This window comes from Pogona vitticeps, chromosome 4, assembly GCF_051106095.1.
Source record: "Pogona vitticeps strain Pit_001003342236 chromosome 4, PviZW2.1, whole genome shotgun sequence".
Classification (NCBI taxonomy): domain Eukaryota; kingdom Metazoa; phylum Chordata; class Lepidosauria; order Squamata; family Agamidae; genus Pogona; species Pogona vitticeps.
The window spans coordinates 1,097,266-1,113,203 of record NC_135786.1 but is presented as its reverse complement, the minus strand read 5'-3'; positions in this window follow the sequence as shown (position 1 = coordinate 1,113,203).

Genomic DNA, 15,938 nt, shown 5'->3' with positions numbered 1-15,938 from the left:
GCAAACTGGAATGCCGTCAAGATTCTGACTGCAAAGGAAGAGAGAAATGTTGCCCTCAGGGCTGCAGCAACCTCTGTTTTCCAGCCAGTAAGTTGGAGAGATAGTGCTTGCACACACACACGAATGCACACAGACCATAACAGGCTCCCATCTGTCAACCCCACATGCACTTCTTTCTGCTCAATTTGCCCGGCCCCAGCTGAAAACCAAGGAGTCCCATTTCTAGGCTGCTCGGCTGCTATTTGTCTGCTTCGGCATCCACAGCTGTCTCCTGCACCCGAACCCCAGTTCCGCTCCTGGCCGGGCCCTTGGGCTCCCAGAAGAAGCCTGCGAGGGGCTCCTGGGGTAGACCTTCCCCTCGCACCGCAAAGTGGGTGGTGCCCGCCTGCTGCCAGGCCCTTCCCTCCACTTCTCCTGCCCATCCTCGGGCGCCCTCCCTGGAGTTGTTCCCCCCTCACGGAAGTGGAAGAGGCCCTGTGTGGGGCGGAGAGGCTGGCCCCCAAGGTCAAAGCCGGAGGGGGGGCTCTGTCCATCCTCCCAGGGGCTCTGAAAGACCAGAAACGGAACAGAGGCGCCCCCATGGGAAAGGCTGCCCCTCGTGGCCTGAGCACCCAATTGGGGGGGCAGGGGACGGGGGAGAGGGGAATGACTCTGGGCACCAGTTGAGTTTCCACGAGTGACCCCTCCTTGTCAGGAAAGGCGGAGGCAGGGTGGGGGAGGAGAGCCTTCTTTTCTTAGGAGAAGCCGAGGAAAAGCTGCAGGGACTCCTAGGCGGAGGAGGGTGCCGGCCCAGGGGCGCAGACAGGGGTCGCCCCCTCCCCTCTCAAGCAGAGATGAAGCCAGGAAAGCCACGCAGGGGCCACCACGGGGAGGCTCACCGAAACGACAACCTGGCCAAATATGCAAAATATTTTCACTACCTTATGGAATGCGAAGAACTGGAGATTTTTAAAAATCTAGGAGGTTGCGCTCAGGGCGTTCAACTCAGAAAAGGCGGGATGGGGAACCCTGGTCGTTCAGCCAGACTGGGAAGAAGGGAAACCAAATCTTCTTTGATTTTGAGTGATTTATTTCACCTCTGCCAATCCCCGTTTTGGGGCGGAAGGAGCTTGGTGTTTAAACCTTTCAAATGGAGGAGGGGGGAAGGCGTTTCCACCCCTCCCGGACATCAGACATCAGAGTGTCTCCGGCTGCACAGGCAGGCAGCCAAGCTCTTCCCGGACTCCACACACAAGGGCTGCGCAACCCCCTGCCACTGACACATCCGGCATCCTCCGAAAGGGCCCCCTGTCCTGTCATATCCTCCCCCTCCCCTCCCACCCCTCTCTATCCAACGCCACCGCCCGGGGCCCCTTTTCACCAGCTTCGCTTGATGTCTTCACAGGTCCTGCAGCCTAGGAGGCTCCCGGGATGGAAGCCGGTCCGGAGAAACCCTGTGGAAGACCCCGCTCGGACGCTTCGGGACCCCTTGGGAGGGCAGTCGCAGGCTGCCTGTAAGGAGCGCTCCCCGCCCCGCGGCTCTCCCGCTCCCCTGACCATCCCGCCTTCAGCCTTCTCAACCCGGGCGAGAAGGGGGCCCATGGTGGAGTCTGGCTTCTGGGATCCCCGGCCCCTGCGGTCACTACGTCTCCTCGTTCTCGTTGCATCCTGTTGAAGCAAGGCGAGACTTCGGGGGGGCTTGTACTTAACCCCCTTTTTGGGGGGATGGGGGGCTTGAAGAGAGGGTCCTGCCCCAGGCATACATTTCGGCCCCCACCAGCAGCCTGCCCAACCCATTCCTCCTTTGCCCCCCCCAATGCTACCTCCTTCTTGTGGGAGCCATGATTTTGGGCCCCAGGGGAGGGGACAGCCTCCAACTCCTTCACACGAGAAACCCCCCTCCAGCTCGGACCAGGGTCCTGGGCTAGCCACATGGTGCCCTCTCAGGAGGGGCTTCTGTTGCAGCCCCCGAGGGAGGACGAGAGGCCCCTCGGAGCCCAGCACTGCTGGCCCCACTGCCACACGTATAGGGTTGCCAGATACATGGGTACCAAAAGGAGGACATGGAAAGACCAAAAAAAAGTACAGAGGAGGACGTATTGAATGGTTCATTTGAATTGTTGCATCTTAAACCCGCAATCAATACAGTGCGCTCGGGTACTGCTTGCTCCTGACTGGCTTGGCAGGTGGTTGGGGGTGGGGAAAGACAGGGGGAGGGGGGTCCTTCCACCTCTCCCCCTCCCATCCAAAATTATAACATAAAATATACAAAAACCTGACATTTTAAAGGTTTTTATCTTTGCCTGCCCCACAGAGGACATTAGGCTGACGTTGGGCAACCCTACCCACATAGGATTGGGGTTGTCACCACAGGGCAGGGAGGGTTAAAGGCTGGAGCGCCTGTCGGGGCACAGCCCTGTCCCCCCCCCAGCTCTGAGAAGTGGGGCTTGGGACGCCGGGGGGGAGAGCTGCCCCATGTGCGCACTACCTTGGCTGCGTTCTGGAGACTTCCTGGTGGCACGCACTGCCTTTTTGTGACATGAAGACAAAAAGAAGCAAGCGGAGCAGGCAGCGGAGCAAACTCTGCTCAGTGGAGAACACCAGCTCTACCATGTGACCTCCCACATGGGTGGGGCCGTTAACATCTTGGGACATATCCAAGGAAGCCATGGTTTTCGAGAACTCAAGAGCTGGTCCAGAAACCTCTGCCTCCGCATGGATGTTGAAATCATCCAAGACCAATGGCCTTGGGGATCCCAAAAGAGCCATGGAGGTGAAGTCCGCCAGCTCCAGTAAGGAAATGACTGCTTTCCGGGGAGCACGGTAGACCAGCAAGATCCCAATCTCATCCCTGGCCCCAATCGACATGTGAAGGGTCTACAGACCCGGCATCGCCACAGCAGAGAGCCTAACAACCTCAAGAGTATTTCCATAAACCATGACCCCCCCCCCCACACACACACACCTCCAGTCTTTCCTGATGTTGGACAGCATAACCAAGAGAACAGGCAAGAGACAGAGGCACATCCCTGTCAATGCCCATCCAAGTTTCGGTTATGCAAGCCAGATCTGCTTCTGCCTCCAGAAAAAGATCTTGGATCAGCTGGGACTTATTGGATACAGATCTGGCATTCAACAACACCAGCTTTAGAGTGGTGGGCTGGCTGGGCTGGCTACCTGGTCACAGAGCCAGAACAGTAGACAGCCTTCAAACATCTGTCCACTCTTCTATAATCCATATACTATATTGCTCCTGTTCTGTTTTGGTGCCCGATACTTTGGGTGGACGAGTCTCTAGGTTAGTGTGTTTGTGGGTTTCAAGTGCACGAGTATGTAGTGTTTACCAAAAATCATTTTGAGCTCTTCAGACAGACCCACCATGTGAGGAATGAAAAGGTTCTCCCATCAGCTCTGGGTCTCGGCCTGTTCCATTGTCCTCCTGGATCGGGACATAGCCTTGTTAAATGTCCCGACCTTGATATCCATTTTGGATATGCACAGGCCTTAAAGACTGTCCTCAGATGTTCAGCTTCATTCTTCTTCGCTTTTGTGGAGGTGAGGATGTTTCTTGCTGCCCTTTCATCCATCCCCAGAAAGATTAGGACCACACAAACCAGAAAGATCACTCTTAATGATTGCTAATAACCCATGACAATGGGTGGAGAATTTATTTGATTTATTTATTTGATTTCTACCCCGCCCCTCTAGACAGCGTCTGTGACAACCCCAGACCTACTGGGATGTGCCACAGTTTCACTAAGCTGCCACCAACCATTCCCTGTAAGGAGTCACACAGACCAGGGATGGATTTTTAACAAATAAAGGAATAAGGTTTATTTAAATAACACACAGGGAAAATAAAATGATCAAGTGAATAAGATACAGTAACGTGGCTTAGTCTCAATCATACATACACCAGTTTGGTTCACACAGAACACCTTTAAAGAAAGCACAGACCCTGAACCTATCAGTTCTGGCTAACCATACAGACACCTGAACCTATCAGGTAGGTACTGACTGACACACAGTAGTACCCTGTCTGACACACAGACTCCCACACCAGCTTCTTCTCTCAGCTCTCCTCCAGCTTCTTCTTCTTCTCCACACAAGCTCCACATATATATACAGTACAGCCCCTCCTCCTGATGTCCCGCCTTCCACTCCCCATAGGATGGAACTTTCCCTCCAAACCCATGACAGACAGGTAACATCAGTGCTGTATGTAACACCTCCCCTCTTTATAAGTTATTTTGTAGGGGGAAAGCTAAAGTGCTTTTCTCCAAAAAACAACCTGGATCCAAAACATACAAAACAGTTATACATTAACATACAATACCATACTTACTTATACTTACACTCTAGGTTAAACATATCAATTAGGCATTTTAACATTCATATTTACAATACATTAAGTTACCTTTATTAATACAAACCAAGACTGATCAATAAACAGGTACAATTAACTTTTAGTCACCAAAATATATACATAGTCCATAGTTTCTTTCGCCGTCTTCACTCTTCGGGTCTTCTTGACAAGGCGTCAGCAACACAGTTCATTGACCCTCTGACCACCTTCACTTCAAAGTCATGATCTTGCAGGTTTAAAGCCCACCTCATAAGTTTACTATTGTGGGTTTTCATTGTCTTTAACCATTGCAGTGGTGAATGGTCAGTGCACAGAATAAAATGTCTTCCCCAGATGTAAGGCTTGGCCTTCTGGATCGCGTAGACTATGGCCAGACACTCCTTTTCCACGGTTGCCAAATGTCTCTCACCTTTCTGGAGTTTCCTACTCAGGTAAGACACTGGATGCTGGTCACCATTTTCATCCTCCTGACAAAGAACTGCTCCTACCCCGCTGTTAGACGCATCGGTGTAGATGATGAACTCCCGGTCGAAGTCTGGAGCACGCAGCACTGGATAGTTGATGAGGGCCTCCTTCAACCTCTGGAATGCCTCCTCACAGTCGCTGGTCCATGGGATGCGGTCATCAGTCTTCTTCCTCGTCAGATCGGTCAGCGGAGTCGCAATCTCGCTAAACCTCGGGATGAACTTTCTGTAGTAGCCCACCAACCCAAGAAATGATTTGACCTTTTTCTTGGTGTTGGGTCTGGGCCAATCACGAACTGCTTCTATCTTGGCCTCTAGGGGTTTTATCACTCCTCCCCCTACTATGTGACCCAAGTATTTTATTTCTGGGCTACCCAGCTGCAGTTTGTTCTCTTTGCAGGGCCTAGGCCAAAGCACTCCCTCCCCTGGGTTAAAGTGCCCCTCCCTGCCTTCCTGGTCATCCCAAGCTTTCTTTCTGACCTTTTGAGCTTGCAGGGTCTCTGCTGCTAGCTCTAGGGTTCTCTTTAGGTCATTCCTTAAAGAGTCTATATATGTCACAACATCTTGTGGGTCATCCTGGGTGATCTGCTCCCAATTTTGTTTGATTAAATCGAGTGGCCCTTTCACCCTTCTCCCAAACAAAAGTTCAAACGGACTGAACCCGGTACTGGCTTGTGGCACTGATCGATAAGCATACAAAAGGGATTGCAGCTTCTGGTCCCAATTGTTTGGATTCTCTGCCAAGTAAGCCCTAATCATGCGCATCAGAGTCCCATTGAACTTCTCCGTTAACCCATTTCTTTCAGGGTGATAGGCAGTGGTTTCCTTGTGTTTAATTCCACAGATTTGCCATAACCGTTTCATGAGCTTCGATGTAAACGATGCGCCCAAATCTGTGATTATTTCTGAGGCAAATCCCATCCTGGACATATACCCCACCAAGGCATCTGCCACTGTGTTAGTTTCAATGTTAGTCAAGGGAATGGCTTCAGGGTACCTCGTGGCATGGTCCACAATGGTGAGAATGAACCGGTTCCCCCTCTTTGTGGCCTTGGGCAAAGGTCCCACAATATCCACCCCTATACATTTGAACGGAGTGTCAATCACAGGCAAAGGGCACAACTTTGCTTTGGTCCTGTCGCGGCTATTCCCCTGCCTTTGACACACATCACATTGTTTACAGAACTCCTTGATCTGCTTCCCTATTTCAGGCCAGTAAAAATTCTGTGTGATTCTCTGCTGTGTTTTGTTCACCCCTAAGTGCGCAGCAAACATGTCAGAGTGCCCCCTTTGTAAGATCATGGAGCGATACTTTTCAGGTACCACTAGCTGACTTCTGATCCCATCTCCCCCTTTTGAGATATTCCTCAGGGTCTCTCTATATAAAATTCCCTTTTTCTCTCGAAATCTCACTGGGGTTTCAGGTGTTAGCTGAGCGTCTGTCACCTGTTCAAAACACTTTTGGAGAGTGGTGTCTGCCTTTTGCTCTTGGCCAAATCGGCTGTCTGTGGTTAAGGTTTCCACCACAGCTTCGGAACTCCCCCCACCTGCTTCCGTCTCGGGCTCTCCAATACCCCCTTGAACTGTCCCTGTGGTAGCTTGTGAGCGTGTAATCACTAGCACCCGTTTCACATGTTCAGCCAGGTCATTTCCCACGAGCACGGCTGCTGGCAGAGTCGATGAAATCGCTAGCTGCCAAACTCCCCTCCAGCCTTGAAAGTTCACAGGTACCTCAGCTACTGGCAGCGAGATCACCTGTCCCTCAATCCCTGCCACCTTTATGCTCTCATTTGGGATTATATACTCCCTAGGAATAATATCTGGATGGCACAGGGTCACCTGGGAACAAGTATCCCTTAGCCCCCTATACTGATGGTCAAGTATTCCTACGTCCACCCCTGCGGTGTCAAACAACTGCGAATCTGTTCTCACTAGCAAGCAGCGCTTGACCTCCACAAGAGGACCATTTTCCTCAGCCTGATCAGCAGATGTAATTGTTCCAGATTGAGTAGCCATGGCAACAGGCTCCCTCAGTGACAAGGAGCTTTGCTCTTTCTGGACACAGAACACAGCTTTTGGCTTGGTTCCACCCAAATCATGAGGCACATTTCCTTTTAGCTGCTTTAATTTCTCACACTCTGAGATTAGATGGCCCTTTCCTTGACAGAAATAGCATTTTCTGCTGTATTTTGAGTCTTTCTCATCTTGTCTTGGTTTTCCCTCCAAAATCTGAGGTCTTGGTTTCATGTCTGAGGGCTTCCCTTCACCATGGGTCCCTCCCCCTTGCTGGTTTCTTCCTGGTCCCTGAGAGTACTTGCTGTAGGTTTCTTTGGGTTTACCTATCAATTTCCCCTCAGCACCTAAGGGCTTTCTTATTTGGGAAATAAAATCTGCGATCTCTGCCGCTTCGGCCACAGATTTCGGTTTCCTTTCCCTCACCTGGAACTTCAGTTCCCCATGCAGGACTGAATAAAACTGTTCCAGCGCTATCAGGTCTTTGAGCTGCTGGAAGGTCTCTGTTCCCTCCTGAGATCGCCATTTCTCTAGCAGCCTCACCAGTTGGGCCCCCACTTGGGTAAAAGTCTGTTCTGGTTTCTTGGTGAGTGACCTGAATCTTTGCCTCAGCTGTTCCGCATTTATCCCATGTCTGGCAAACACCAGTTTTTTAAACTCAGCGAAATCTTTTAGCAGTTCCTCTGGCATCTCTGCATAGACTTCTGCCAGGCTGCCACTGATTAAAGATCGCATGATGGTCATCTTCTCAGTTTCCCTTACTGAGAAGTCCACAAACGCTCTTTCCACTAGGGAAAAGAACACCTCAGGACAATCTCCCTTGTGGTACACAGGGAATTTCTTCAGGTCAGTTTTAGACAATTGGCCCACCTCAGAATCCCTATTGTTATTATTGTTCTGATTCATCAGTTCCAATTTTCTTAACTCAAACGCCATTTTCTCTCTCTCCAAGTCCAATTCAAATTGTCTTTGTTTCTCCCTTTCCTGCATTCTTTCTCTCTCTAATCTTTCCTCCATTTCAAATTGCCTCATCCTCAGTTCATGCTGTTGGGCTATGAGCATTTTTCTGAGTTCTGGGTTCTGTTCTCCCGTGCTGTCCTCCTGCACTGAGCCAAATTCCTCCTCAGAACCCTGGTCCACCTGTGGGTCTTTCACTTCACCCATTTCTGCCATTTGGCTTCGAGTCAAGGGCATAATCCCCCCCCCAGAACAAGCTGCTTTCAAAAGTCAAGCCTCAAAATAAAGCGACCACTTTTTTTTCTTTTGCCTCAGAAACAGCCTTCTATAGATTGCTGCTGTTCTTTCAGCACTAACTTGCAACTGTTGCCAGCCAGAGTCTACCCCCCTCTGCTAGGCCTCTCAGCAGACAAGCTAGATCACTGCTACTTCACTCAGTTTTGCCTCAGCCTTTTTTCCCGCCAAAACAGGTTGCCTCAGAGCTCCCTAATCTAGTCCCACCAATCTGAGGTTACACGTTCTTCCACTAGCCTACCTCCCCGTGAGGTAAGCCTAGAATATTACCTACGCGCTCTCAGATTGTCCCTGACTAGACCCCCCTTGCTCTGGGCACACTTGCCAAGGCTTTGCTGGATCACTGGACAACTGGACCAGTCGTATCCCACACGCTGCCACCAATCAATGTGACAACCCCAGACCTACTGGGATGTGCCACAGTTTCACTAAGCTGCCACCAACCATTCCCTGTAAGGAGTCACACAGACCAGGGATGGATTTTTAACAAATAAAGGAATAAGGTTTATTTAAATAACACACAGGGAAAATAAAATGATCAAGTGAATAAGATACAGTAACGTGGCTTAGTCTCAATCATACATACACCAGTTTGGTTCACACAGAACACCTTTAAAGAAAGCACAGACCCTGAACCTATCAGTTCTGGCTAACCATACAGACACCTGAACCTATCAGGTTGGTACTGACTGACACACAGACTCCCACTCCAGCTTCTTCTCTCAGCTCTCCTCCAGCTTCTTCTTCTTCTCCACACAAGCTCCACATATATCTACAGTACAGCCCCTCCTCCTGATGTCCCGCCTTCCACTCCCCATAGGATGGAACTTTCCCTCCAAACCCATGACAGACAGGTAACATCAGTGCTGTATGTAACAGCGTCTACTCGGGGCGGCTTACAGTCCTTCTGCAGGAAGGCGAAGGACTGCAGAAGTAGGATTATCCCTCACCCCCCACCCCCACCCCGTCCTTCCTCCTTCTAAGGAGCCTACTCAGACCAGGTGGAAGGGAAACCCATTTGGAGATATCGGGGATCTTCCAACAACTCTCTTCAGACTGAAAACGCTACTTGGATTTGTAGTGAAACGTTTCAACCTAAAAAGAAAGAAGTCCAGTTGCCATGAGTTAAATCACAGACACTGTGTTGGAAAAACATAACTTTACAACCGTCTGGATGAGAGGAAAGAGATGCTGATCTGAAAGGAATGTTCTCGCTGTCCGAGCATAATCGCCCCCGTTGAAGAGTATGCCATGACAGCAGGAACATCCCTACTCAAAGGATCTCCAAACCATTTTTAAAATTATTTTTCTCCCCTATTAAAGAAGATGCTGCACCAATAACATCACAGCCTCTTTGGACCACTACAGGCAACCACACAGGCCAGAAGCTAAAACAGAGTGAAATGAGCCAGCAAGCAAACGCAAGCAAGCCTCAGCAGGCAGAGCTAAAAAGCACCCAAGGTCCCCCCACAAAGTCCAGCCTTACCCCTGACTCATTGTACATCAGGTAACTGATGGAAAATCCATCCAGTGTAACCATACCAACTCCAGCACAAACCATCCGGTGAATTGCAGTACCGTCAGTTTGTCTCTTTGCCAGAGTGATTGTACCACCAAGGTGAAAACCTCTCTGTCTACTGATGCCTGGTGGCACAAGAAGGAAGGGCCATCAGGCACGGGGGAAGCTCGGCTCCTGGCTTCCCTGGAGGGAAGTGCCCCTTGGCACTGGCCTGGCTTGAGGGCTTCACCGCAGTCTTAATTCCTAGCAAGAAGGAAACAGACCTGCGGCCAGACTCTTTCTCCAGGTCTCCTTGGCCAAACCCAGGTCCCTGTAACGGCTGTGCTCCATTTCCGTTTCTGCTTCTACGAATTTCTGCCTCCAGCACCGGAGCGTACCAGGAAACCCTCCAGTCTTGCCCCGCAGCATTTTGGCAGCGCCTGCTTCTTTTCCCTCTTCTCTTGGGTCCATCTTTCTTGGACTCTAAGAGAACGCGAGCCAGTGGACCAGGCCAGGATGGGCAAAAGGCAGCCTGTGGGTCACACAAGGGTCCTATATAGCTCCTGAAGGCCCCAGTGCAACCCACACCACCCTGGGCCCCATACAGCTGACAAAAACTGCCAAATGAATGGCACAACAGCAAAAGACTCCACATGACCGTGGCCAGGTGGGCTTGGTGGGCACAGGCACGTGAAAAGAGGTCTCTGGGGAAGGGCTCCGTGGCAGCCAACGGAGGGAGGCCACTCTCAGACCTACATTAGGAACCCAGGTTTCTCTCGGAGGTGGTCCCTCCACCACAGCCCCTTGGAAGCCGTTGTTTTGTGCTGGTTCTTTTGGCAGAGGAGAACAGTCCATTTGTGGCGTGCAGATCGTGTCTCTCTCAAAGGCCCCTCCCTTCCTTTGTTCATCAGTCCATGTGGATACCTGTAATGCTGAGTTTGAGAAGGAGGATGCAGGGAAATGTTGAGTCAAAGCGTTCTAACAACACCTTGCTCACTTGGCAAGGACTAATCAGGAAGCAAATCAAAGTGTTATGAGGCGTTGCCCAACGGAAACCTCACCTTGGTTTCAGCTAAACTGGGCACAGTATTAGATGCGTCCATGTAATTAACATCCACCCTATGTGGCCGGGGGGGGAGGGAAGGAGGGTGGTTTTTGGATGTTTCTTTGTTTACATTGTAATATCAGCAGCGACTTCCTTCCTGGCAGGTCCAGCTGCCCTCCTGTTTTCCAGGCAGAAGATCCCAGGTTCCATCTTTGGGACATCCATCTCAGACTTGAAAGACACCACTGGATGGAAACCCCATGGGTTTTCTGCAATGGCTCAGCTCAATGGCCCTTGGGCTCCTTTTCATCTCTAGAACCTCATGGGTTCTGTGGCTCCTGCCAGATCCCCTAGACAGTCATGGTCACTCAGGGTCAAGCAGACCAAGGAAGAAAAGAGGCCCGAAGGAGCCAGGGTCAGGGCTCCCTACCGTTTCTGGGTTGTCCATCCTGCACCCGCTCAGCACTCAAGCCGCCCCTTCCTTGAGGGGTAGCACCTCACTCCCGACCTCCAGACTACGGTCCCATGTTTTTGTAGTGCTGCTAAATAGCACGGGGAGGCCATGGAACCGGGAGGGCAGAAAACGCCAGATTAAAGCTAGCAATGGCGAGGCTAGGACTCAGCCCCCTCACGGCACCTAGAACACGGTGTAGGACAGGACCAGTTAAATCAAGCAGCTGGCAGGAAAGGGAGTTCTCCTCCCCCACTCCTATCTCAGCACTCTAGATGTCAATTAAAAGCCGGTGAGGATTGAGAGAAGGACAATGAGCCACACAACCCTTTGCCAGCAGAGGAGGAGTCCCCCTTCAGCTGCTGGATGGGTAGAGGAACAATTTCCTGTACCCATCCAGGAAGCCAGATTTCGGTTAAATATCAGAAAAAAACTTCCTAACTGTTAGAGCAGGACGACAGTGCAACTAGTGACCTCAGGAGTTGGTGAGTGCTCCAACACTGGGGGAATTCAAGAAGAACTTGGATAATCCCCTGGCAGATCTGCTTTGATTGTATTCCTGCGTTCAGAAGGGGTTTGGACTTGATGGCCTTATAGGTGACTCCAGTTTCATTTCTCTATGATTCTATGATTCCCAGTTCGCCCCGTGCCACTGGGGTTCCAGCTTCCTGGAGGTGTTTCCACAGTACTTGTAAAGTGTTGCCAACTGAAGGACACAAGAAAAGCACCCCTTATCACTTTGGGCCTCTGACAACATGGATGGTGCAAGGCCAACCGAAAGGCGGCCGGATTTTGCCACCTTTCTGACCCCCATCAGAAGGAGATAAACCCAGGCAGCTTGAACAAGTATAAGCCACAAACAGGTTTTGCTCAACCCAAGGGGAAAATGCCTTCCTCCGAAACCCTGATGGAACTCATGCTCCAGATCGTGTGCTGCCACCGTTGCATCACCTCTCTGTCACACTCCTAGCCCAGCCTCCTCCTGGAAAGGGTTTATAACTCCCTTTCTGCACAGCTGAAGGCTCAGCCCTTCCGTACAGAGATTGGTAGTGCCATGAGATCAGGACTTGTCTTTGTGGCAGTGCTCTGCCTCTGCATCCGAATGACCGCAGGAGGTAAGCCACAAAGACTCCATTCCATCCAGGACAGAGGATGCCAGCTGGGAAGGGCGTGGCCCACTAGCCACCACGCAGCTCCAGCTGCTCTGATGGGAGCCTCCGAAGCTCTCCCTGCCACGAGCACATGGAAATCTGTTGGTGGAAGCCGGAGGTTGCGTGCAGGGAGAGGGACTGCAGATGACACTGCTGATCCATGGCCAACCCCTTCCACCCAAGAGGGTGCTTATCCACGTCCCCATCAATAGGTAGGGCCCCAGCCTAGCGCCAGTCAAGAAGAGGTTAAATTCCCGGGCACTACCAAAGACCTGCAAGGGATCAACTGTTCCCTTTATAGCATCACCCACTTGGCACTTAAATATTTCAGATGTCCTGGGGGGGGGGAAAGACACTGTCATGGGCAGGGAACCTCCTAGAAACCAAACCTTGCAGAGCTGGGCATCTGAGCACATGCGGATCTCCTGAGAGCCCCCCCCCCATCTCTGGCTTTCGCTCCTGGGAGCACTAACCCTCCCTCTGAAATTAGCATCCCCACACCACACGTGTCTCTCCCCCAGGTAGTGCTGGGGGACAGAGGTGAACCCAGCGAGAAGCTCCTCTGGCTCCAGGAGGCATCCTCCACCAGCCAGCGACACACATACACACCCCAGTCCTACCTGGGTTGACCTCTGGCGCTCAACGAGAAGCTGTCTCTCGGGCTGAGATGCCCAGGTTTGCTCCTCTAGGCAGGGCTCCCAGAAGGCGCGGCTTTCTTTTTCCAGGAAAGCATTTTCCTTACGCACAGTAATGCTTGAAAGGTTAACCCATTGCCATTACTCATTGCAACGTTGAGGGAGTCGTTTTGTTATGTTAAGGACAACATCCCTTAGGATGGATAGGGGAGCAAAAATGTGCAATGTTGAGGGAGTCATTTTCTTACCTTTAGAACAACATCCATTAGGATTAATAAGGGAGTAAATATTTGCATTGAAACACTTCTGAAAAGGCCAAAAAGTTCATGGAAAAGCAACTAGAAAGCATGCAAGTAACTTGATTCCGACTTGTGGTATTTTTGAAAAGTTACTTTGTTTGCACCCAGTTACCAAAATAGGGCAACTTGTGATGGGAACTGGATTACTTGTATGTCTTTACCTCCAGGTGTTTCTCCCAGGGTAGCAACCACCTCGTGGCCAGACTGGAAGCAGTGGAGTGATTCTGGTTTTGGGGGATCCTGAACTGAGGACACTACAATATATGACTGAGAATAGAGAATCAGGTCCCAAGCAGCTTCCTTCGGGACCCTTTGGGGGGGCAGTCGCAGGCTGCCTGTAAGGAGCCCCCCCCCACGGCTCTCCCGCTCCCCCAACCATCCCGCTCCTGCCTTCTCACCAGCCGGCTCTCAATAAACACGTGTTCGGTGCACCATCTCCTCAGAGCTGTAGTCCATGTGTGCATGTGTGGGCCTCCACCCCCTCTCCCCAGAGGCCAGGGAGCCCCTTGCCCCGGGCCACCGAAAGGGCCCCCCTCCCAAGGCACGGCGATCCTTCCCGGCCGGCAGCCCTTGGCCCTCTGGTATCCCGGGCCCCTGCAGTGGGTCCGTCTCTCCTGCCACCACGCTCTAGGGGACCCTTGTGCCCCCCACCCCGCTACTATCTTGACCGAAAGGCACCCCCTCCACGGGGAGGGAAGCGGGCCCCTGGCAGAGGCCACCTCCCGGGATCCCCGACCCCTGCGGTCACTCCATCTCCCCGTTCCCGGGGCATCCTGTTGAAGCAAGGCGAGTCTTCGTGGGGGGGTCCCTTGTACTTAACCCCACTCTTTTGGGGATGGGGGGCTCGGAGCAAACCATTCCGTGTGACTTGAAGAGAGGCTCCTGCCCCAGGTGCACATTTCGGCCCCCACCAGCAGCCTGCCCACCCCCCTGCCACCTTCGCCCCCCCCACTGCTGCTGCCCTCTTGCGGGAGCCGTGCTTTTTGGGTCCAGGGGAGGGGCCGGCCTCCGACTCCTCCGCACAAGAAACCGCCCCCCCATCCAGCCGGGGCCAGGTCCCGGGCCAGCCACGGAGCCCCCTCGCGGGCGGAGCTCCCGTCGAAGCCCCCAAGGAAGGAGGACAGGCCCCTCAGAGCCCAGCACCAGCTGGCCCAGCAGTGCCCTGGGTGGGATTGGGGCCGCCGCTGCAGGGCAGGGAGGGATAGTGGTTGGAGCGCCTACACGCCCTGGGTGTGAGAAAGGGGGCTGGGGGTGCCGGGGGGGAGAGCCACTCGCGCTTTCAGCTGCGCTCCGGAGACCTCCCGGTGACGCCTGCTGCCCTTTTAGCGCTGAAGGCACCGAAGACAAGGGGACGGGGTGGCCCCGAAGGAAGCCCGGCTTGGCCAGACGAGCCACCTTCTCCGCAGGGGCCAGCTCTGTGCTTGGGGAGAGGGAAAAAGAGAAAGTGACTACATGTCCCCAAATCCACAGCTGTTTCTGAGGCCACGGCGCACCCTGGAGGCCCAAGAAAGGCATGACAGCTCTTTCCCCTTTCAAAAGAGTGGTCTTAACCGACCAGATAGGCAGGATATAAATAAAATAAATAAAATAAAATGAGCATAAAGGATTAAACAAAAAGACTTAAAGACGGTTAGCGACAGCAAAAACACATTCAAAGCAGGAAGGCACCACCATCCATTGAAAACCCCGCTCGGGCAGCCATTCCTTAAAGCTTCCCGGAAGAGTTTTTGTGTCTAGTTCTAGGAAGTTATATGAGAAAAAAGAAGTGGATGGAGAAGCCCAGGAAGAATATTTGTTGAAGCACAATAAAATGAAATTGACTAAAGAACAAATTCAGGCCTTAAATGAGCCTATAACGTATGCAGAAATTACAGAAGCCCTTAAAAAACAAAAAAATGGGAAAGCACCAGGCCCAGATGGACTACCAGCAGAATACTACAAAGAACTGGAAGAGGTGCTTCTCCAGCCATTTAAAAAGCTTCTAGAATGCATTGAAGAAGAAGGGAAAATACCAGCAACATGGACTGAAGCAACAATCTCTCTTATACATAAGGAAAACACGGAAGGTAAAGAAATACAAAATTATAGGCCAATTTCATTGTTGAATGTGGACTACAAAATATATGCGACTATCCTGGCAACTAGATTGAAAAGAATTTTAACCCACTTGATACATCAAGATCAGTCTGGGTTTCTCCCTAAAAGACAGATGAAGAATAATATAAGGATAGTTTTAAATGCCCTGGAATACTATGAAGTACACCCGGAGAAACAGATGGCTATGATATTCTTGGATGCGGAAAAAGCATTTGATAATCTTGACTGGAATTTTATGATGCACACATTGAAAACACTGCAGGTTGGAGAAAGATTTATGAAACTAATTAAAGCAATATATACGGAGCAAAAGGCAAAAGTAAAAATCAATGGCGAACTATCAAAAGAAATCCAAATACAGAAAGGTACTAGACAGGGGTGCCCACTCTCCCCACTCCTGTTTATTTTGACTCTGGAAATACTAAACGAACAAATTAGAAACAAAAAAGAATTGAAAGGATTAAAAGTGAAAGGTCAAGTCTACAAACTCCAGGCCTTTGCGGATGATTTAGTTATCATATTGGAAGAACCATTGGATTCAATAGAGGACCTGATGACAACGTTAAGAATTTTTGGTGACATGGCAGGAATGAGAATAAACCAAAAGAAGACTAAATTACTTACCAAAAACATGAGAGAACATGAAAGACAAGAGCTAATAGAGAAGACGAACTTTCATGAGGAGAAGA